At 44.3% G+C, this 23,473-nt stretch overlaps 1 protein-coding gene across 4 annotated transcripts in view; it reads left to right on the forward strand.

The window, feature by feature from the left end:
• RHOBTB1 (Rho related BTB domain containing 1) overlaps positions 1 to 23,473 on the forward strand; it is a 140,144-nt gene that overhangs the window by 80,636 nt on the left and 36,035 nt on the right. The window contains exon 1 of one of the 4 annotated variants that reach the window (XM_077454064.1): positions 851 to 1,007. The exons of 1 other annotated variant lie outside the window; for it this stretch is intronic. The gene's annotated coding sequence lies outside the window, so the exon portion shown is untranslated. Of the gene's footprint in view, positions 1 to 850; positions 1,008 to 8,229; positions 8,252 to 8,681; positions 8,817 to 23,473 lie in introns of those variants that run through there. 2 more of the 4 variants (XM_077454066.1, XM_077454065.1) reach the window with 2 other exon arrangements.

A 23,473-nucleotide genomic window follows, 5' to 3' on the forward strand; every position in this document is an offset into this window, starting at 1 on the left:
AGGGCCCTCTGATCCCTCCTGTATTAAATTGTAATGTAACTGTAATGCTTGCTGTCATGTTGTAAAGTGCTGCGCAAACTGTTGGTGCTATAGAAATCCTGTATAATAATAAAGGGACCATACCACTAGAAAAGTGTTGCAGATGTTTACGGATACATTCAGACCTTTGTGTTTGGGGAATGCACACACAATTGTATGTTGTCCCAACACTTAGAAACGCGCTGCCTTTCAGAGGACGCACGGTGGTCCTAATAATTGTGAATGGTCCCCACTCACCTGCAGACTCGCATATTTTTGTATGTGTCAAACTGCACTTTTGCACATAAATGCAGCGGGGGATTTTTGGATTCAGCAACTTATTTTCCTTTTTTTGTACATTGAAATAGTGTAATGCGCTGCGCAAACTGCTGACGCTATATAAATCCTGTATAATAATAGGAATGTGTGTCAATGGTGGCACCTGCTGCAGGTGGGGACAATTCCCTCATGTCCTAATGCCACTTCTTTGTTTACTTGTCAATGCCCCCCTCCCCAGGGCAGACTGTCATGCCGTCATGGCATTGACGTCATTCTCCTGCACCCTTGTCCGTAGCAGGCCCGTGCACAGTCCTTCTCTCACACACATACACAGCCTCTGCTTCCTCCAGCCTGCCGCGAGCGCGCCCAGCTCCCCCGGTGCGCGCGCCTCCCTCGTTGTTTTTCATGAATGAAATCCAATCGGGCGGATATAAATAGCACGGGAGGGCGCTGACGTCACGAGGCGAGCTGCTGCTGCTGCTGCTGCAGCTGGAGATCGGGTTGCATTAGACGGCTGTGTGCTCGATTCACAGATTGTCTGTGTGCCGCGGGAGGGCGGGGCTAGAACCCAGAGAGGGGCGGGGATGGAGAGAAGGGGAACGTTCACCCCATAAGATGGAGCGGGGAGAGGACCATGAGACGGCTGCAGCCCGATCCTAGCCGACCTGCCTGGAGGACAAGCACTGAGGAGCGGGGAGAGGACACAGCAGGTGTGTAGAGGGGCATAGCGCCGGCCTGAGCAGTGGTGTGGAGGGATGCTGAGCGGATTCCTGGACACTGATGATGGGGAGACATAACGGGAGAGGAGGAGGAGGAGGAGGGGGCAGGAAATCCAGGAGATCAGGGCGGATGGCAGCAGGATCTCTGTCCCCTTCCTATGTGCCATGGACCTTCTGTCTATGGAGTGTGTGTGTTATTTGTATGGAGTGTGTGTTGTGTCTATGTGGTGTGTTGTGTCTATGTAGTTTGTGTGTGTGTTGTGTCTTTGGAGCATGCTGTGTGTGTGTGTGTGTGTAAGTTGTGTCAATAGAGTGTGTTGTCTCAATGGGAGTATGTTTGTGTGTTGTGTCTATGTAGTTTGTGTGTTGTGTCTATGTAGTTTGTGTGTTGTTTATATGGAGTGTGTTGTGTCTATGGCGTGTGTTATGTATGTGGCGTGCACTGTGTGTCTATAGAGTGTGTTATGTATGTAGAGTGTGTTGTTTGTTGTTTCTATGGAGTGTGCTATGTCTGTGGAGTGTTCTGTGTGTGTTGTGTCTATAGAGTGTGTTGTGTGTTGTTTCTATGGAGTGCATTATGTATATGGAGTGTATTATGTATATGGAGTGTGTTGTGTCTGTGGAGTGTTCTGTGTGTGTTGTGTTTTTAGAGTGTGTTGTGTCTATGGAGTGTGTTATGTATGTGAAATGTGCTGTGTGTTGTGTCTATAGAGTGTGTTATGTATGTGGGGTGTGTTTTGTGTTGTTTCTGTAGAGTGTGTTATGTATGTGAAGTGTGCCGTGTATTGTTTCTATGGAGTGTGTTATGTGTGTGGGGTGTGCTGTGTGTTGTGCCTATAGCATGTGTTATGTGTGTGGAGTGTGCTGTGTGTTGTGCCTATAGCGGTGTTATGTATGTGGAGTGTGCTGTGTATTGTGCCTATAGCGTGTGTTATGTGTGTGGAGTGTGCTGTGTGTTGTGCCTATAGCGTGTGTTATGTGTGTGGAGTGTGCTGTGTGTTGTGCCTATAGCGTGTGTTATGTGTGTGGAGTGTGCTGTGTGTTGTGCCTATAGCGTGTGTTATGTGTGTGGAGTGTGCTGTGTGTTGTGCCTATAGCGTGTGTTATGTGTGTGGAGTGTGCTGTATGTTGTGCCTATAGCGTGTGTTATGTATGTGGAGTGTGCTGTATGTGGAGTGTGCTGTGTATTGTGCCTATAGCGTGTGTTATGTATGTGGACTGTGTTATGTCTGTGGAGTGTGTTGTGCATTGTTTCTATGGATTGTGTTATGTCTGTGGAGTGTGCTGTGTGTGTTGTGTCTGTAGAGTGCGTTGTGTGTTGCTGTGACAACCCTCCTGTAGGCAGGCATGACGGGACTCAGCCGTATGACTTGTGAATACACACAGCAGATGGTGGGGGGGGGGGGGGGAGGGGGTGTATACACACACAGGGGGTCCATGGGATGGCATGCTGCAGACAGGATTGACAAGCACTACAAATCAATCCTCACCTTTCCTCCACACAACCGCTAACAGCTCCAGCCGTGTGTGCAGGAGGTTGTGTTATTTAGGAAGGAGCAATCCTTGTAGTCATACATCAGAGAGTTGACAATTCCATGGACGGGGCTCATTCACAGCATCTCTGCATAGAACAATACAGGAGCACACAGAGATCCGTGTTATCTCTGTTCACACAACAATGCAGCGCAGAATCTTAGACATGCTACATTTGTATGCAGTGTAACTGACAGTCACCACAGTGCATGACGCCATGCAGAGGTGCACAGATGTGAATGAAGTGTCTTTGTGTGACACTACAATAAAGATTTTATTAAAAAAAAGGTAATCATTGTGTTGTAAATACTTATAAGATCACACAGAGATTCTACAATCATATTGAATGCTCAGGGATCAGCCTTAGTGCTCCACATGTCCCAGCAGTGCATTGCAATGTGCAGAGGTGCATAGAAATGAATGATGTGTCGTTGTGTGACATTTTAATAAAGTTGGAAAGAAAGTCAGACTGTACAGAGATTGTATAGGTCATCGTCTGCTTTAGTGCACCAAATGTCGCAACATACAGAGGTGCATGGACGTGAATGAAGTGTACATGCTCCACCAAAGTTAAACAGTTCTAACAAAGGAAAGCACCCCCCTACACGAGCAATTGTCGCTGACATTACCCGGTGTTCTAGATGTTCTGGACCTGCTCTGCAACTCTATGTAAACCTTAAAGCCAGGAATAGTGTCCCTTCCTTGATGTCAGTGGGAGGAATGGTGTCCAATCGTTGGTGTCAGTGGGAGGAATGGTGTCCCTTCCTTGATGTCAGTGGGAGGAATGGTTATCCTTTCGTTGGTGTCAGTGGGAGGAATGGTGTCCCTTCCTTGATGTCAGTGGGAGGAATGGTGTCCCTTCCTTGATGTCAGTGGGAGGAATGGTGTCCCTTCCTTGATGTCAGTGGGAGGAATGGTGTCCCTTCCTTGATGTCAGTGGGAGGAATGGTGTCCTTTCGTTGGTGTTAGTGGGAGGAATATTGTCCCTTTCATTGGTGTCAGTGGGAGGAATGGTGTCCCTTCCTTGATGTCAGTGGGAGGAATGGTTATCCTTTCGTTGGTGTCAGTGGGAGGAATGGTGTCCCTTTCGTTGGTGTCAGTGGGAGGAATGGTGTCTCTTCCTTGATGTCAGTGGGAGGAATGGTGTCCCTTTCGTTGGCGTCAGTGGGAGGAATGGTGTCCCTTTCGTTGGTGTCAGTGGGAGGAATAGTGTCCCTTCCTTGATGTCAGTGGGAGGAATGGTGTCCCTTTCGTTGGTGTCAGTGGGAGGAATAGTGTCTCTTCCTTGATGTCAGTGGGAGGAATGGTGTCCCTTTCGTTGGCGTCAGTGGGAGGAATGGTGTCCCTTTCGTTGGTGTCAGTGGGAGGAATGGTGTCCCTTTCGTTGGTGTCAGTGGGAGGAATAGTGTCTCTTCCTTGATGTCAGTGGGAGGAATGGTGTCCCTTTCGTTGGTGTCAGTGGGAGGAATAGTGTCCTTTTTGTTGGTGTCAGTGGGAGGAATGGTGTCCTTTCGTTGGTGTCAGTGGGAGGAATGGTGTCCAATCGTTGGTGTCAGTGGGAGGAATAGTGTCCCTTTCGTTGGTGTCAGCTGGAGGAATGGTGTCCCTTCCTTGATGTCAGTGGGAGGAAAGGTGTCCCTTTCATTGGTGTAAGTGGGAGGAATGGTGTCCCTTCCTTGATGTCAGTGGGAGGAATGGTGTCCCTTCGTTGGTGTCAGTGGGAGGAATGGTGTCCAATCGTTGGTGTCAGTGGGAGGAATGGTGTCCCTTCCTTGATGTCAGTGGGAGGAATGGTGTCCCTTCGTTGGTGTCAGTGGGAGGAATGGTGTCCCTTCGTTGGTGTCAGTGGGAGGAATGGTGTCCCTTTCGTTGGTGTCAGTGGGAGGAATGGTGTCCCTTCCTTGATGTCAGTGGGAGGAATGGTGTCCCTTCGTTGGTGTCAGTGGGAGGAATGGTGTCCCTTCGTTGGTGTCAGTGGGAGGAATGGTGTCCCTTTCGTTGGTGTCAGTGGGAGGAATGGTGTCCCTTCCTTGATGTCAGTGGGAGGAATGGTGTCCCTTTCATTGGTGTCAGTGGGAGGAATGGTGTCCCTTTCGTTGGTGTCAGTGGGAGGAATGGTGTCCCTTTCGTTGGTGTCAGTGGGAGGAATGGTGTCCCTTTCGTTGGTGTCAGTGGGAGGAATGGTGTCCCTTCGTTGGTGTCAGTGGGAGGAATGGTGTCCCTTCGTTGGTGTCAGTGGGAGGAATGGTGTCCCTTCGTTGGTGTCAGTGGGAGGAATGGTGTCCCTTCGTTGGTGTCAGTGGGAGGAATGGTGTCCCTTCGTTGGTGTCAGTGGGAGGAATCGTTTTTTAATTGTCTGCAGCATTAACTAATCAGCCCTAGATGCACACAGTCTGCATTCAGGGACGATCATCTGCAGGTAATCGCTGCATGTCCAATTACATGCAAATAGCTGCTGGCACTGGGGCTCCTATTGCTTCTAATGGGGTTTCCTGCCCACACCTATTTACAGAGATCCCCACTGAGCTTCCCACAGGAAATCACAAATGGCCTCATTCACAAGTTTGCGGGGCATAAAAGGTTGTCCCCAGAACAGAAAGTGAGGAAAGTCTCTAAAGCCGGCCATAGATGGATCGTATCTTGGCTAGTTCAGCAGAGACTGGCTGAGATTTGAACCATCTATGGGCAGGCTGATCATACCCAAGTCGACCCATCGAACGACTTTGGTACAACAAGCATGGTGGCTTTATTATGTGATTATTGCCAGCGGCTGTAGCTGCTAGCAATAATCACTGTGTGTACTCCTGGAGAACACACAGTACTCCTGGCTGGGACAGCCCCGGGAGAACACAATAGTTTCAAGGGAGGGATGTCAGTGTTGATGGGGGAATCAAGCGATTTTGTTTTCTGCAACCTGTGGATGCAGGAAAGGAAATCGCACCATCTAAGTTCGGCCTAATAACAGCGCCATGGGTAGTAGTAAAACCTGACAAGGGTTCTAACCGTTCCCCGTGCTATCCAAAACTAACAACAGGGTATAGATAGACTTTAAGAGAATATTTTATTTATTGCAAAATGTTTTACCTGGAGATCCTGCCATTAACAACACTTCCTGTTGGAGGATGACAAGACTAAGGCTGCTTAAGCACTGAGAAGCATTTTTGGGGAGTTAAAAAAAACACATCAATAACGCACCTTCTCATTGAAGGCAATGGAAAATGTGTCAAAAACGCACCCGCGATGAGTTTTTGGTCTGGTTTTGGAGTCACATATCGTTTAAAAACTGCACTGCAAAAGCAGTAAAATCGCAGCAAAAAAATCGCAGCCTAAGTCACTACCTCATAATTAACAGCATCATTGTGAGCCTGCTGTGCCATTTCATTTAGTTGGCTGTTGGGTGAGTGGGGGATATTTACTAAAAACCGATGCACTCGGAATCTGGTATATCTGTGCATGGTAGCCAATCAGCTTCTAACTTCAGCTTGTTCAGTTAAGCTTTGACAGAAAAACCTGGAAGCTAATTAGCTACTATGAATATCTTCAGATTCTGATTGTTCCAGTTTTAGTAAATCTCCTCCTATAAATCCTAGCTTAAAGCAGTAATAAATTCAAAAGCAAACATTGCAAACATGCAGCTTATAAATTCTTAGATGTGATGACTGGCTTTCTTATATTTTCTTTGGATGATCTAGCCAGTAAGTCTGTTGTTTTTCAAAAGAACAAGCCCTCCTGCAGTTAGAGATGAGACACACCAATTACCACTGACAGAGATACTTACATTGATCAGCTTTTATTTCTTTATGTAAAACCTTTGTCCCAAAAGAAGAAACAAACTGCTGTAACTGATTAAAAAGTATTAGCTGAAGTTTAGCTTCAGTTTGTTAGTGTATTTAAATCTGCTGGAGGCTAAAGAAAAAAAGAAAACAAATGCAGCCACCACAGCTAATGATTGGTAAGCTGCAATATATTACATTTTTTGTTTTGGGTTTAATCGGTGGTGGCCCTTCCATTAGGGGCGCACAAGTGCCGCCTCCCACATCCATGTATCCGGCTCCCTGGTCTACATACAGGGCGCCGGATGCATAGATTCTAATGGGGGGGGGGGGGGGGGTTTGAAGCACGTGATGAATAGGCTTTAAAAAAGAGTGAGCTTGGGGCTCTGAGCAAACCCAGTTTGCCTGCAGAGGAGAGCAGGGGAAGGGCAAGCCATCTGTGATGCCTGCGGAGGAGAGCAGAGGAAGGGAAAGTTGCCTGTGATGCCGAGGAGGACAGCAGAGGAAGGCAAAGCTGCCTGGGATGCCTGTGAAGGAGAGCAGGGGAAGGGCAAGCCATCTGTGTTGCCTGCGGAGGATAGCAGGGGAAGGGAAAGTCACCTGTGTTGCCGAGGAGGAGAGCAGAGGAAGGCAAAGCTGCCTGGGATGCCTGTGAAGGAGAGCAGGGGAAGGGAAAGTCGCCTGTGATACAGAGGAGGAGGGCAGAGGAAGGAAAAGCTGCCTGTGATGTCTGTGAAGGAGAGCAGGGGAAGGGAAAGTCACCTGTGATGCCGAGGAGTAGAGCAGAGGAAGGGAAAGCCGCCTGTGGTCCCTGCGGAGGAGAGCAGGGGAAGGGGAAGCTGCCTGTGATGCCTGTGAAGGAGAGCAGGGGAAGGGAAAGTCGCCTGTGATGCTTGCGGAAGAGAGCAGGGGAAGGGAAAGTCGCCTGTGATGCCTGCGGAGGAGAGCAGGGGAAGGGAAAGTCGCCTGTGATGCCTGCGGAGGAGAGCAGGGGAAGGGAAAGTCGCCTGTGATGCCAAGGAGAGCAGAGGAAGGGAAAGCTGCCTGTGAAGGAGAGCAGGGGAAGGGAAAGTCGCCTGTGATGCCGAGGAGGAGAGCAGGGGAAGGGGAAGCCACCTGTGATGCCGAGGAGGAGAGCAGAGGAATGGAAAGCTGCCTGTGATGCCTGTGAAGGAGAGCAGGGGAAGGGAAAGTCACCTGTGATGCCAAGGAGTAGAGCAGAGGAAGGGAAAGCCGCCTGGGATGCCTGCGGAGGAGAGCAGGGGAAGGGGAAGCTGCCCGTGATGCCTGCGGAGGAGAGCAGGGAGCAGGAGAAGGGGAAGCCGCCTGGGATGCCAAGGAGGAGAGAAGGGGAAGGGGAACCTGATGGGGTGACCAGCTGAGGGAGAGGGGTGGCTGTGGGTGCACTTTTTGTGCCCCCCCCCCAAACAAATCTACCAACAGCCGCCACTGGGTTTAATACACTTTTAATAAGAAAGACACAGCGAAAACTGGAATTTGGGTTTACATCCACTGTCAGATATACAGTACTTTGCGTGTATGTATACATATAGTACAGAGCACTGACGCATTTAATAAGTCAATTCAAAGGGTGCTGGACTCCTCATAGCACAGCTGCTGGTGGGTGTTGTGAAGGGAGCGGTGGTGTCAGTGAGTTGTAAATAATGCATGACACGGTTTCCTTTTGTTTTGTTTTTCCCCCAACTTTATTGAAATGTCACAAAATGACATTTCATTCATCCTTGTATACCGTAGCAAGCTGTGTACTGTACAGAGCATGTCCTACTTTTTGTCCAACACAGCAATGTGAACTGAACTCATAGGACTTGCCTGTGCCTTGTCTTTACAGTGCTGCCCAATGCAGCTCATTGCGTGTGAATGGGCCCCAAACCTACACCAACCAATCAGAATCCAGCTTGCTGCTGGCAGGTTAGTAAAGAACGATTAGCTGCTATGGTGTTTTATTTTTATTTTAGGCTCTGCACATGGATAATAGTATGGTTGTATATATTTACTGTTATATAAGCCTAATAAGCGCCCTATCCTGCTTTGTTACACATGCTGTACCTGTAAACAAAACAATGGTGGAAATATGTACATGTTGCCAAGCACATAAAAAGGTGAAAGGGATGGCGGTGAGGACGGAAATGTCTGTGGCGTGTATCAGTGTTTAATTATTGAACAGCAGGATGGAAGCTGCACCCTGTGCTCAGGTAATGTCAGGAGATGACTAGGTAGCGGGCACACCTGTAAGCCTGTCTTATAAACGTGAGTCATACTGACTGCATTCTATGACTGGATTGGAGCTTATATATACATATAGTAAAGTTCAACAAATGAACAGCTCCCGTCTGCCTCTCGCTCAGAGAGCAGCCTCTGTCCAGTGAGGCAGCATTCAATTATTGTAAATGCCAGCATCAGAGGTCCATCTCCACTGACAGTTCAATCAAGGCAGACTGAGAATCCTATGTGCTGACCGCATGCTGGAGACCAGGTGAGGCGACTTTGTTTTTAGGGGACTTGCTGCAAAGATCCATGTTAGTGCAATTCTTTAACCACTTTAGCTCCAGGCCTTTACTGACACTTTTATGTTTACATGTAACAATCAGTATTTTTTTGCTAGAAAATTAATTGGAACCTCCAAATTGTATATATATTTCAAAAGAGAGGCCCTAGAGAATAAATTGGTGGGTGTTGCAATTTGTTTTATGTCACACAGTATTTACGCAGCAGTAACTGTTTTGGAAATATACGTTTTTTTTTTTTTTTAATGCAAAAAAAAAAAACAATACATAACTATTTTTTTTGTATTAAATATAAAAGATGATGTTATGGCGAGTAAATAGATAGCAAACATGTCATGTTTTAAAATTGCACACGCCCACGCCTGTGGGGTTGATTTACTAAAACTGGAGAGTGCAAAATCTAGTGCAACTTAGAAACCAATCAGCTTCCATGTTTTATTACCACAGTTTAACTGAAAAAGCTGACGTTAGAAGCTGATTGGCTACCATGTACAGCTGCACCAGATTCGGAGCGCATCGGATTTAGTAAACCAACCACACTGTCACTCCAGCTGCTGTGGAGCTATAAAGACTGTATTCATTACCAGCTGATATACAGGGACATGTAGTAGTAGTAGTAGTAGTAGTAGTAGTAGTACTGTGGCTGGAGAGCTCATCAAGCTGGGCAGGAATTTGGCATAGACATTTTAAACAATCCAAAGGTCATATTTCAGCTTTTGGCAGATGTTTTTTTTTTTTTTTTTTTTTAACTGCGGGGTCTACGTACTTGCTCTGGCTGCTGTCCATACTTGATTTTTTAAACGATTTTTGTAACATTTATAATCGTTGATAAGTTTTATGATATGTTGTTCTGTCTACCAAACCATCAAATGGCTGGTGTCATAACTGATCACATGTGCAGCATTATGGCAGTTACAGATCAAATAGAGGCCAAGATGGCAGCTTCATTGGCTGAAACTGATAGGAGGGTTTAGTTCCACTTGTAAACTTCAGTTAAAAAAGGTCTATTTCAGTTAGAGATTTTCAGTTACACTCTTAATTCAAATCACCCGCCAAACAAATCACCCTGCAACTTTTCTTTTATATAGACCAACAAGAGAAGGCACGCTGTCCCTGTTAGATTTTAATATTGTGGAAAATGCTGTTGGTGAGAATGTACTTTAATACATTAAAAGTAGTATGAGCCTAAGGGTCCTTTCACACGGGGTGGATATCCGTTTGCTTAGCGGGGATCACTCGGTCGATCCCCGCTGAGCAGGGAGATGACAGGTCCGTCTCTGCACACTGCGCAGGGACAGACCTGTCACAGTGCCGCTCTCCCCTATGGGAGATCGGATGACAACGGACCGCAGTGTCCGTCGTCACCCGATCCGCTCCGCAGACGGATGGAAAAATAGCTTTTTCCTCCGTCAGACTTTTTCGGGGTCGGATGTCAGCGGACATGTCACCGCTGACATCCGACGCTCCATAGACCTCTATGGAGCATCCGTTCAGGTCCGCCTGAAAAACTGACAGGCGGGCCTGAACGGATCGTCAGTGTGAAAGGGGCCTAAGGCAGGGAAAATTAGGAGTAAGACCCCTTTTACACCGAGGGTGTTTTGCAGGTGCTATAGCTTCAAACAGCTGCTCCATTGTCTCCTGTGTGAAAGCCCTCGCTGGCAGGACATCAGGAAAAGTCCTACCAGCAGCTTCTTTGGAGCGGTGTGTTTACCGCTCCACCACCGCTGCTCCCCATTGAAATCAACAGGGCAGTGGGGCTATACCGCCGGCAAAACAGTGCTATTGCGGTCGGTTTTAACCCTTTCTCGGCCGCTAACGGGGTTTAAAAGCGCCCCGGTAGTGGCCGAAATGCACTGCAAATGGGCAGCACAGCTTGAAAGAGGCCTTAGAGATGCTGCTGGTAAACGGACGTTCAGAGGCAGTTGGATGCTTTTTTTCAGCTGCCCCTGAACTCATCCAATGTTATCTTGTATGTACATGTACACAGGTTCATTTAATGTTGTTATGCCTTTTTTGTAAAAGCAAAAAAATGAGTTTAGATGCTGAGTTTAGAGGGATTTCAAGAACCAAACGCTTCTAAACTCACATTTCGCTTACGGGCATTTTTCATTTTTGACTGTTTTGGGGGGAAAAAAACGTGGCAAATGGATGTTTTAATTGTGGGTTACTATCTGTCAAGTTAAATTGTTCAGGAGAGGTTGTAAAAACATTCCGTGTACATTAAGCCTTAGCTTAGCAGGTGTCAAGACCCTGTGTTGGTGGCCTCCTGGGATCTAGAAGATCAATTAGAGGAGTATCAAAGTCTTGTGGTTCTGGCACTTTGAAATATTAAGCTGGTCATACACTATGTGAATTTCATCCGGTTCCTAATGAACTGACTGAAGTTTGCTAAGTGGGTGGCCCTGTCAGCCACTTCCCACCCAACATCCTTCAATACAAAGTTGCCAGGTGAAAGACATTGGCTGCTTCCGATCAAATGGATATTTTGACAGCTGGCAGGGCCAGGTATACAGGACCAAAATACAATGGGCACAGAGGGAGATTCTTCCATCTCTACTGTATAGCAAGGATGGAGGAATTGGTTTGATTCTAGCCAGGTATGGGCAGCTTTACTTTCAATACACTGGGAGAGATTTACTAAAACTGGGGCACTCAGAATCTGGTGTGCATGATAGTCAATCATCTAACTTCAGCTTGTTCAATTAAGCTTTGACAATAACACTGGAAGCTGATTGGTTTCTGTGAAGGGCTTCACCAGACTTTGAACCGTGCATTTTTAGTAAATAACCCCCATTGATGTCACTGACATGTTTGCTTTATGTTCTTCAGAGTGAAGTTACCCCTCCTACATTACTAGAGAGGGACATCTAGTAACACTGCCAGTAACTATACCTCGATTCCATGTTTTGATTGCACAAAAACAGTGATCATTTCACTAATTACAGATACTTTTATTACTGATTTGTTGTTTCTATGTTATTCCCTTTCTGCCCAGCCCCAGCATCTCCTTAAAGATGAGCTCCAGTCCCCCCCCCCCCCCCCCAATTAAGTCAGCAGCTACAAATACTGTAGCTGCTGACCTTTAATATAAGGACACTTACCTGCCCAGGGATCCAGTGCTGTCCTCACCTGAACTGATTCTTCAATCGGTCTCAGGTCCAGGTATTGGCATCATGGGAAACCGGCAGTGAAGCCAGGTGGCTTCCCGCTGTGCTGTGCTTTGTAGGGGGGTGCTTTGTGAGGGGGGCTAAAATTCTAAGATACAGATCTGACCAGGTATGTACCTGTTCCCTGCCCCCCCCCCCCCCCGATTGTTTTCCTACGGTTGTGAACATATTGGGCAATCGGATGGGTATCTGTAATCGCAAAAGGTTTTGGAAATCCTGTGAATGGACCAGGATCATAGAATTCAATGCTGAACAGCATAACTCAGCATATTTTTTGCACACAAGGAGCGTTGTACTAAGACACTACATGTGTGTTTTTTTTTTTGTTTTTTTTTTCTATGTAGCATATAATCCGCCTGCATGCTTGTATGACAGTATGCTGGCAGATTACTGCCTAACAATCATAACTGCATCTGTCACTGTTTAGTTGCTGCAGACCCAATGCTGAAATGTGACATTGCCCTCAGAATGTAACGGAGGATGCTCTTGAACTTTGTACCTTCATTTCCTTTTTAGTAATAGTGAGTCATGGCTTCCCATGGCTTCTTTACTGGAAATTACCTGGTACCAATTTGCTGACACTATATAGTTTGTGGAGAGGTAAATTCCAGATTTGTGATAGTGTTTCTTACGTAACATTCAGAGACGCTCAAGTTAGAAAGTCTCCTTTCAAGCAGCTATAATGGAGACGCTCTACAGCTGGTTGTATAGTACAATCGGGTTTCCTGAACAGCTTCGGCCTTGAATTCACGCACTCCAATCCAATGCATATAGTATGTATATTTCCAAAATACATCGGTTTTGCACCGCCATAAATAAGGGGGAATAGTAAGGCTATCTGACATGTATTTGGGTTATTGTGTTACTTCTCTGAACATTTTGGTGACTGCGTTTGGGTACCTTGAGCTATGCCCATATGGGTCCAAGGCACCTTAAGTTGGCCATGCATGTAGTGATTTCTCTCATTTCATCCCAGCAGCCTGGGTGAGATAAATCCGTAGATTTCCCCCAACTAGGATAAATAGAAGAGATAGAGAAGTGACCCTTCCCAGCTATTGTATACCCAAACAGTGACTGCAGCTGATTGGTGGCGGTCACTATTTGACTTTTCCTCCCGAGCTGGGTGGTGTCAGCAGGGACAACCATGGCTGGGACTTCAGCTAGTTAATAGGATTCAGATGAAATGAGTGTTTTGTATGGCCAGCTTCAGTGGTAATATTTTCTTTACGTGTGTCTCCAGCTTCACTTAATATGGCTGTCTGAGCCCTTGTACACATGGTCGGAGAATCCGTCGGAATGTGTCCTATCGGACCGTGTTGTTGGATAATCAGACTGTGTGTGGTATGCATCGGACTGATTCCGTCTGAATATCCGTCGGACCCAATTTTCCAACTTGTTGGAAATATTTTCCGACCAACTGGTTCGATCGGACATACTCCGATCATGTGTAGAGAATTTTGATCGGACCAAGTGCCACACATGCTCAGATCAAATTCCTACACCAAAGCTATTGGCTACTAGCCTGAACGTAGTCCCATCGTAACGAAATTACGTCATCACGTTCTGAACGATCGGATTTTTCAACAACTTAGTCCGACCGTGTGTATGCAACAGTTTCGGACAAGATCCGACAGACAAAATCCAACGGATTTGGTTGTCGAAATCTCCGACCGTGTGTACAGGGGCTTACAGTGGGGCAATTATTACTCCAGGGGGTCTTCTGATCACTAAACCACACTAAGCTTTGTATAAACTCAGGTTATCCAAATGCCTTTCCCACCCAGACTAAAGCCAAACATAGATGGTGTGATTCTCTTTCCTGCAACCAGAGGTTGCAGGAAAGAAAATCACTTGATTCCTCCATCAACACAGTCGTGGAACTATTGTGTTCTCTCCGGAAAGGGAGGGGGGGTACTGCCTGGAGAACACACAACGATTATTGTTAGCAGCTATATCCGCTGGAAAAAATTGCATGAAAAATCTGACATACTGGTTGTACTCGAGTCGATGGATCGACTTGGGTACAATCAGCCTGCCCATACATGCTTTAGTAGGAACAGGCCAAGATTCGTACCATCTATGATCAGCTTTAGGGGTCTGTGTATAGAAATTTGTTGTGTGAATGTCCTAAGCATTTGCTCTGGCACAACACATGATCCCCCCTAATTGCCTGTAATGCATTTATGATTGTCAGCTCCATCTAGTGGCCACAATGTGGACATTTTCTGAAATGCCTCAATCAAAAAAGGCACCAGTCCACTAGATAGAGAAAATCTTCTTATAAATAATACGGGGATCAATCATCGTGTCTGTGCCAATTCTTAAGATATTTGCGAGGTATTATTTTTTTATACATGGGTCCCAAGTCTGTGAAATTGTTTCAACAGAAACAGACTGAACCTAGTTTTGAATCTGTATCAGGCCGCTGCCTATCCTCCCTCTTTTCATTCATTTCTTTTCAAGCCAGTACAGACAATCACACCATGTTGGAGCAGGTAGCAGATTGGGAATGGGAACACTATGGGAACCAATTACAATATGTTAACACTTTTTCCAGTGTGCTGGTTTATTTAAAAAAAAAAAAAAAATATATATATATATATATATATATATATATATATATATATATATATATATATATATATTAATAAAAAATAGGGAAACATGTATTTAAAAAAAGAGCCTATACTGTGTATTGCGTTTATTATTATATGATTTTAAGAAAAAATAAAAATATATATATATATATATATATATATATATATATAGAAAAAATGAAAAAGAACAGCCTTCTTTAGGACACTTTTTTTTATTTTATTTTTTGCCAAGTTCAGGTAACTAAAACTAAAGTACTAATTTCAAATTAGTGTAAAGAGTAACACGTTCAGACTTTGGACATAAACAATTGTTTACTAATTAAATGGCAATGACTTTGGGGGAAGTTCTAGCACATGATCTATCCCCGGGGAAGTTTCTATTTTACCAGTGGCAGAAAATGGAACACAAAAAAATAAAAATAAATAAATATCCTGTGTCATTCATAATGTGTATGGTCAGCTTACAGCTCCACGTGAGAGTTATTGTGACAATTTGTTCTAATAGTTAGCTGATGAAAGTTGCACGTCTCTTTCCTGGTTTCCCTCCCTTATCTGCTGTCACACATTGTAATCATGATTGCAACATGAAGTAGAACACTTTGTCTTGGTATTCCGTGCTCGGGAGAGCATGGTACTGATGTATGTGCGTGCTCCTGGTGTAAGTATTGTCAAAGTATTTTTCATATTATAATATGATAAATATCCAGTAAGCATTTACAAAAGCAACTAAGAACAAAAAGATGACAATATTGTTCTTATTCAATAGAGTGCTATTTTTTTGATGTAGTAACTGGTAATAAATCAGCGCTCACTCTGCTTAAAGCAAAACTCCAGCCTTACCATCTGACTCCTCCTGTATTGAAATTGCTTACTCTGATTTTATTGCAGCCTGTGAGCATCCCACAGTATGCACTAGAAACTGCAGCATGTCAGGGCCTGCCCCATTTGCTGGCTGGAGGATACCCAAGATCATCTAGCCCTTTTCCATCTCAGCTGAACTGTCCCTGGCTTGCCCCTTTCATTTACTGGATTTCAGTTCTGTCCATCACGAAGGCTCTGTATCATACATTGGCTGTTTTTTAGGAGCCCCTCCTCCTTCATATGTAGCCCCTCCCACCAGCCTTGATTTGCCTACGTTATATAGAGAATCAAAGAGTCTCAGTGATGAGGACATTGGGGTTGATTTAGTAAAGGCAAATCCACTTTGCACTACAAGTGCACTTGAAAGTGCGCTGAAAGTACACTTGGAAGTGCAGTTGCTATAGATATGAGGGGAAGATCTGAAATGAGGGGAAGCTCTGCTGATTTTATCATCCAATCGTGTGCAAGCTAAAATGCTGTTTTTTATTTTCCTTGCGTGCCCCCCTTAGATCTACAGCGACTGCACTTGTAGTGCAAAGTGGATTTGCCTTTAGTAAATCAACCCCAATGTGTCTTAATTACGATATGTAAATAAAAAATATAATTAGCAAGCATGTTGATGAAGAAGGGAGGGATGAACAAAGCAAGGCAAAATATTGAGCTTTAAAGCATAACGCCATGGAAGAAAAAAGTATTTTCCATACTGCATGGGCTAACTGCTCGTTTTGTCCAGGGGTGCAAGGAAAAGCTGTACTTACCTAGTCCTTTGATCCTCCGGAAGACTGCGCTCCCCATCATCCAGGACTGTTGGTGTTTGTCCTTACATCAAGAGCTGGTACTCTGACAAAATAGGCAACTCGGCAGAAAATCGAACCACATTTCTTCCTCTTTCTTTAAACCAGCAGTAGTTGCTGATTTGGACGAATTGGTGTTTGGACACAACACCACCTACCGAATACAGTCCACTATGGGAAGAGTTTGCTGTTTTCACAGCACAGTGGCTAATGAGGACAAAGTTGTCGCCGCCTCAGCGGCAGCCATTTTCTTGTTTTGGAGCGGAGTAACAATCTCCGCTCATATCGTCCACCGGACTCTATTTGGTTGCCGGTGTTGTGTCCAAACAGCAATTTGTGGAAATAAACAGCAATTCTTCACAATCTGCAATTCATGATGGTTTAAAAAAAACAGAAGTGACACGGGTTGCTCATTCTGCCAGGTTCGACATTTTGTCAGTACACCGCTCTATGGGCGTGATGACGTCAGGAAAAGCCAATTCACAAGATGTGAGTGTGCAGTGGGACAGGAGCGGCCGTGGATTAGGTAAGTATATCGCCACTCTGAAAAATCCCCTAGACAAAAGTGAACAGGTAACCCATGAAGTGCAGGCCTGAGAACACTTTCCATTTGCTTAATGAATGCAGGGTGTTCTCTGATTGGATGAGTTGGAGATTTTTCTGGCGTAATAAAGCACGCTCACAGGCTGGATTTACCCATGCATTTCTTATATAGAAGTATTATATATTTGGTCTATTTTACACTATATGATACTCTGAGTTTTTAGCCTCTTCGGAAGTTCTGTAATATCCAGAAGTTGACACAAACTCTCCACCACTTTAATTGCTGTATGTTGCTTCCTATCAATAGAGCGCTCCAGGCTTGCCATATTGAGACTTTGATAATTACTCCAGTAATAAGCTGGACCTGGCCAGTTTAATAAATAACAACCTACTATCTGGTTCAAACGCAACTATAGATTTACGGAATTATTGTTCTGGGTTAGCAGCTTTAGGCTTAAAAAAATGGAGTGACAGCCCTCACATTTTTTCCACTTCTGCCTGAAGGCGCTGTCAAGTGTAACATGTCGTTAAAGTATGACTCCAGGCAAAATTTTTTTTTTTTTTATTTGGTTGGTGTGGTGGGGAACTAGAACCAGTATCAGGTTTTCATTGCGCTATGTCACTCTTTCTAATTGTCCTGATCACCGGTGTCACCGGGGATGAAAGTGAGGGTAACTGAAAAATCTTGAGTTGCCACCAGAAGAAATCCTCCCTTGGGGACCCATATTCCCATGAAGAGAGGGGATAGCTTCACATAAATATATTCTCTCACTTCTTTTTGAGTTTACAGGATAGGAAGTGAAGGGAAAACTCCCTAATGAGACACAGGTAGCAAAAATAAATTAACAGCAGGGAGAAGGAAAAAAAACCCTCCCTTGAGATGAGGCTGCCCCCACACAGATTAAAGGATAAGTTCACCCTTGGGAACATGTTCCACCCGTTGTAAGGGTGCAGCCGCTGCCCGCCAGCCTGCTTCTAGTGACAGCAAGTGGTGGACCTTCTGCTCATCTGCTGATCATGAGTGCAATGCTTTAGGCTCGGTTCACACAGGGGCAACACGACTTTCAACACGACTTTTGGAGGCGACTTGGACGCGACTTGGACGTGACTTACAACACTACTTTAAGTCGCCCCAGGCCAGGCGACTTGCCGTGGCCAATCAGAGAATGAGCTCTCAGGGGGGGAACTCCTTTTGAGAGCTAATAATTCTCTGAGAGTCGCCACCGTATAGACGGAGATCAGACTTGGAGGCGACCTCCATTGAAATCAATGGGTACCAGTCGCCTACAAGTCGGATTGAAGTAGTACAGGAACCTTTTCTGAAGTCGGAGCGACTTCAGTAGTGTGCATTAAGACAGCTCTCATTCACTTACATTGATTTCTACATGTTGTGCGACCTGAGGTGACTTGGGGCGACTTGAAGTCGGATCTGAGTCGCCCCTGTGTGAACCGGCTCTTACAGGCTCCTGCAAAAAGGTGTGCATTTATTTAATTTTTTTTAAATGTGAACTTCTCTTTATAAATGTTAATTTAAGTCTAGGGGAAGCAGTGTTACTTTTATCAATTTTATTTCTCAGACATCCCACACTCTCCTCTTCTACCCTACGCTCCAGCAGTGGACTGTCCCTCAGCGTCCTCACATCCAGGATAGGGCTACAATAGGCTCTGCATTGGTCTTGATGATGTTAGAGGGCATCCGACCACCAAAGCATGGGAGAAAAGAGGCTGCGGGCACCAATACTACTGCCTGGAGGGAGCAGAAGGAAAACTGCATTTGGCGGCCCTCTAGGCTTTGCATGGCAGGGGCAGCCTAACTGAAAGAGAGGATTTTTTTTTCTTTTCAGCTTTAACTCCCCTCTAGTCTCTTGAATTTAGATATACTTTGAAGAAGATCTATCATTATAAATTCTATTTTAATACTCTGTTCCTAAAGGGACAAAGTACATGTAGTGCCAGCCCTAGTCAGGAGGCCAGGCCTGCACCCCTCCATTCCCCGCAGTTGATCCAACAACAGCTATAAAAGAGAGGATTCAGGTTGTCTTAGCTGTGAGAACTTTACCGAGATCCAAGAGGTTGACTAAACAACCTCTGCTGCTTTAAAGAAATCTGAAGTTCTTGTAATTGCATACACTGTTTTCGAAAATTAAATATAGATCATATTTTCTAGAAAGCTTGCACAGATTGCCTCTCATAAGGCATTGTAATATTTAGCATAATTTCTCCTGGTGCCAGTTAACAAGCTCTGAGAATAGATACGTGTTCTAGAAAGCAAAGACGCTGAAGTGGTGTAATAACTATTTCCTATGGGAGTACGTGTAGAAAACGAACAGGTATAATTACTGCACTGCAGTAAAACCTCAGGTAGAGCGTATGTTTTATTTGCAATTTATGGTTCTGCATTTACTAAAACAATTTAAAATCTGATTATTAGCAATGCTCAACTAAACAGCAGGATATCCCTAAATGTTTTTTTCCAGTTTACTTGCGTGCTTTTGTTGTTATAGCTGTTTACTTTAGCGGTAAATACGCTTCTGTTATTATAAAGAATCTTTTATTAATGGTAATGTAATTATCAGACACAATTTAATCACCACTGACCTGTTACAAAAATGGCCATGAGATCCAATTCAAGACGTATCTTGGGTGGTGCAGTATCCATCACATGTGTCTAAACACACATATGGCCAGGCCTGTGCAGTGTGGTCACTTGACTTCTTTGCCAGAGAATGGATGAAGAAGCAAGATGATATATGGTTGCCGATTGCAGCTAACTTTTCATTCCATCACAATGGTATCTGAGCAGATGTCAAATGAATTATTGATAATTGATACATGCATGGACACCTTCAAGTATATCTAAAGCCAAAAGTTTTTTTTCCATTTTGGCTAGAGTAGAAATGTTTAACACTCCTGTTCATGTTGTGGAAATTTCCCTTTGCGTCCTGTCCTATAGACTTAGAAGGAAGTTAGAAAATATTTCAGAAGTGAAAATGCCCTCTTAGCCCTTGTACACACGATCGGACATTCCGACGGAAAATGTCAGATCGGACTGTGTTGTCGGATAATCCGACCGTGTGTGGGCTTCATTAGACTTTTTCCGTCGGAATGTCCTACCAACAAAGTTTGAGAGCTGGATATAAAAATGTTCCGACAGCATGATCCGATCGGACTTTGTCCAATCGTTTGTAGAGAATTCCGATCGGACAAAGTGCCACGCATGCTCAGATCAAATTCCTAGACCAAAGCTATTGGCTACTAACCTGAACGTAGTCCCGTTGTAACGAAATAACGGCATCACGTTCTGAACGATCTGATTTTCCGACAACTTTGTCCGACCGTGTGTATGCAACACCAGTTTCAGATAAAATCCTTCGGACAAAATCCGACGGATTTGGTTGTCGGAATGTCCGACAATGTGTACAAGGACTAAGCCCTTGTACACACGGTCAGAGATTTCGACAACCAAATCCGTTGGATCTTGTCCGAAAATGTTGCATACACACGGTCGGACAAAGTTGTCGGAAAATCTGACGTGATTACGTTATTTCGTTACGACGGGACTACGTTCACGCTAGTAGCCAATAGCTTTGGTGTAGGAATTTGATCTGAGCATGTGTGGCACTTTGTCCGATCTGAATTCTCTACACATGATCGGAGTATGTCTGATCGGAGCATTTTGTCCGAAAACTTGTTGGAAAACTTGGTCCGTCGGATACTCCGACGGAAACAGCCCGATGTAGACCACACAGTCGAAATATCCGACAAAACGGTCCGATCGGACACATTCCGTCGGAATCTCCGACCGTGTGTACAAGGACTTAGAGTGTTGTCTACAGAACAAGTGTCCCCAATGGAAGATTTTCTGTTTTGGATTTTCCAATACTTTCACTCTTTGTAAAAAAAGGAGGAACACAGAAGGAAAAAAAAATTTCTAAGTTCTAATTACTCTTGTCTAATTTTATTATTCTATCAAAACTAAAAAATGAAACCTTTTGGGGTTGATTTACTAAAACTGGAGAGTGCAAAATCTGGTGCAGGTCTGCAAAGAAACCATTCGGCTTCAGAGTTTTTTTGTCAAAGCTTAACTAAATAAGCTGAAGTTAGGAGATGATGCAGAGCTGCACCAGATTTTGCACTCTCCAGTTTTAGTAAATCAACCCCTTTGTTTTTATACATTTTTTAATTCCAGACATGGTATATTTTGTTTTATTGGTCCAGCTTGGATCAATGTATATTTCATACCTGGCTGGTGGCCCTGGAAGCTGGACACCACTGAAGTAAACACCACTATTCCGGTGGTCTCCACTTGTTTCTTGGTCCTGTGTAGAGCTGCTGGCCTGATGCATTGTAAACACATGAGGTCAGCCACTAAGCTTGGGTGCAATTCACAGAATGCTTTGCATATTATGAATGAATGCAAAGCAATCTCTAATTGAACAAGGAGGAGAGGCGGGTTGGTGACGTCATACTTCCCACCTTGTCCAATCAAAGAACACTTTGCATTTATTCAGAAAATGCAAACAATTCTCTGTGCTGAGTAGCCAACCTCCTGTGTTCACAATGCATCAGGATGGCCACTCAGCAAAAGACTTGGAAGCTACTGGAGATTGTTGGAGTAGTGGTGTGTACTTTAGTGATTTTTAGCTTCTAGGCTCAGGTATGGTATATTCATAGTTACATTGGTCCAAGCTGGACCAACGTAACTGTGTAAAAATCTAACATGCATGGAATTCATTTTCAAGTTAGCAGTTTTGCATGCAATATATTTAACCATTGAATAGTCAGCCCACCTAGAAGTGATATTTTAGTAATGAACAGAATATTATTGGCTTATAAAGCCTGGGGCTTCTAATATGTCTTGCATTAGTTAACTGCAAGATATCCCAGCCATAATTATCAGGTCTGTGATATTGTCAAGTAGGCTTCAAATACGTAAATATTTGCTTTGGCCGGGTTGAACATTTAGGGCCCATTCCCAATATCTGCATTCTTTTAGCGTGCATGTTGAAGTCTGTTTTGAGGGAAGGTGAGGGGGGTGGGGGTACAATGTACTGTTTCGAGACTTGTTGAAGTCTTTGCACCATGGCATGATGCAGTGCTGTGGCCTACGTACCACCCAATACTAGAGGTCGACCGATATATAGGCCGGCCGATATTTGCCGTTTTTTAATTAATCAGCATCGGCCGATTGTGCTGATAAAAAGGCCGATTTAGCGGGACTTGGAAATGACTTCTGTAATAGAAGTCAGTGTAAGTTGCCTGAGTCGTCATAGAAACGACTTTCCTCCTCTCTGGGCAGCCTGCCAAGAGAAGAACAAAAAGATACAATGTTTACACTTGAATGAATGAACTCATCTCTGTGTGTAGAGTTCTCAGTTTAACCATTTAAAGACTAAATCTTTTCTGACACTTGTTGCTTACAAGTAAAAGTCTTGTATTTTATGCCAGAAAATCACTTAGACCCCCCAAAAATTATATATATATATTTTAGCAGAGATCCTAGGGAATATAATAGCGGTTGTTGCAATATTTTATGTCACACAGCATTTGCACAGAGGATTTTTTGGGGAAAAAAATACACTATTTAAAAAAAAAATTAAAACAGTAAAGTTAGCCAATTTTTTTTTCGTCCAAAAGTTTTGACTACCTGTTTTTATTTAATATATAGGTGTTTTTTTTTTTTTTTTTTTTTCTAAATCATACATAAAAGTAAACTGATTGGAGGTTTGTTTTGTTTAATAAATGTTTAAATGTAAGAAATTTTCTATATCACTCATGAAGGCTGCTTTCACACTGGAGTGGGCAGGCATTGATGGTAAAACGCTGCAAGTTTTAGCGGCTCTTTACCATCATTTTAGTGGTGCTATTTGGCTACTAGTGGGGCACATAAAACCCAGCTAGCGTCCGAGGAAGGGGTTAAATGCGCCCGTGAAGCACCGCTGCCAAATCGTATTGCATGCGCTTCGGCAGTGATGCCCATTCATATCAATGGGCAGGAGTGGTGGAGGAGCGGTATACACCACTCCAAACGTGCTGCTTGCAGGACTTTTTTTTTAAGATCTGCCAGCGCATCGCCTCCGTGTGAAAGCACTCTGTCTTTCACACAGACTGCAGGGGAGCCATTTTGCAGGCACTTTACAGGTGCTATTTTTAGCCCAAAAGCGCCTGAAAAACGCCCCAGTGGGAAAGGTGTGTTAGATTTTATGAGATAAAGGGGGATTAAAAAAAATAAAAAATCGGCCTAACATATCGGCCCAAAAAAATCGGCATCATATATCGGCCATCGGCCGCCATGATTTCTAAATATCGGCATCGGCCAGAGAAAAACTCATATCGGTCTACCTCTACCCAATATTGCATGTCTGCAGTTTTCCACACCACACATCAGTATTGTGGTACGAATGGAACACAAAAAAATGTTTTTTTTTTTGTTTTTTTTCCTATGAAGCCTTGTGGTGACTGGTGTTGATCAGGTGCAAAAATGCTGGTTTCTACATGGTGTGAATCAGTCCTTAATGCACTTCCCAACAATAGTGGGAAGAAATTGGTAAATACATGAAAAGACATTATAAAGATTAGAATGTCAAAAGGAGTATTGCCTTTGACCGAGCAATTGCCAGTTATACCAGCACAGTACTGAATAGCGAAAAATGGACTGGTCGTG

This window comes from Lithobates pipiens, unplaced genomic scaffold, assembly GCF_037356315.1.
Source record: "Lithobates pipiens isolate NorthernLeopardFrog02 unplaced genomic scaffold, aLitPip1_a1.2 Scaffold_25, whole genome shotgun sequence".
NCBI classification, from domain to species: Eukaryota; Metazoa; Chordata; class Amphibia; order Anura; family Ranidae; genus Lithobates; species Lithobates pipiens.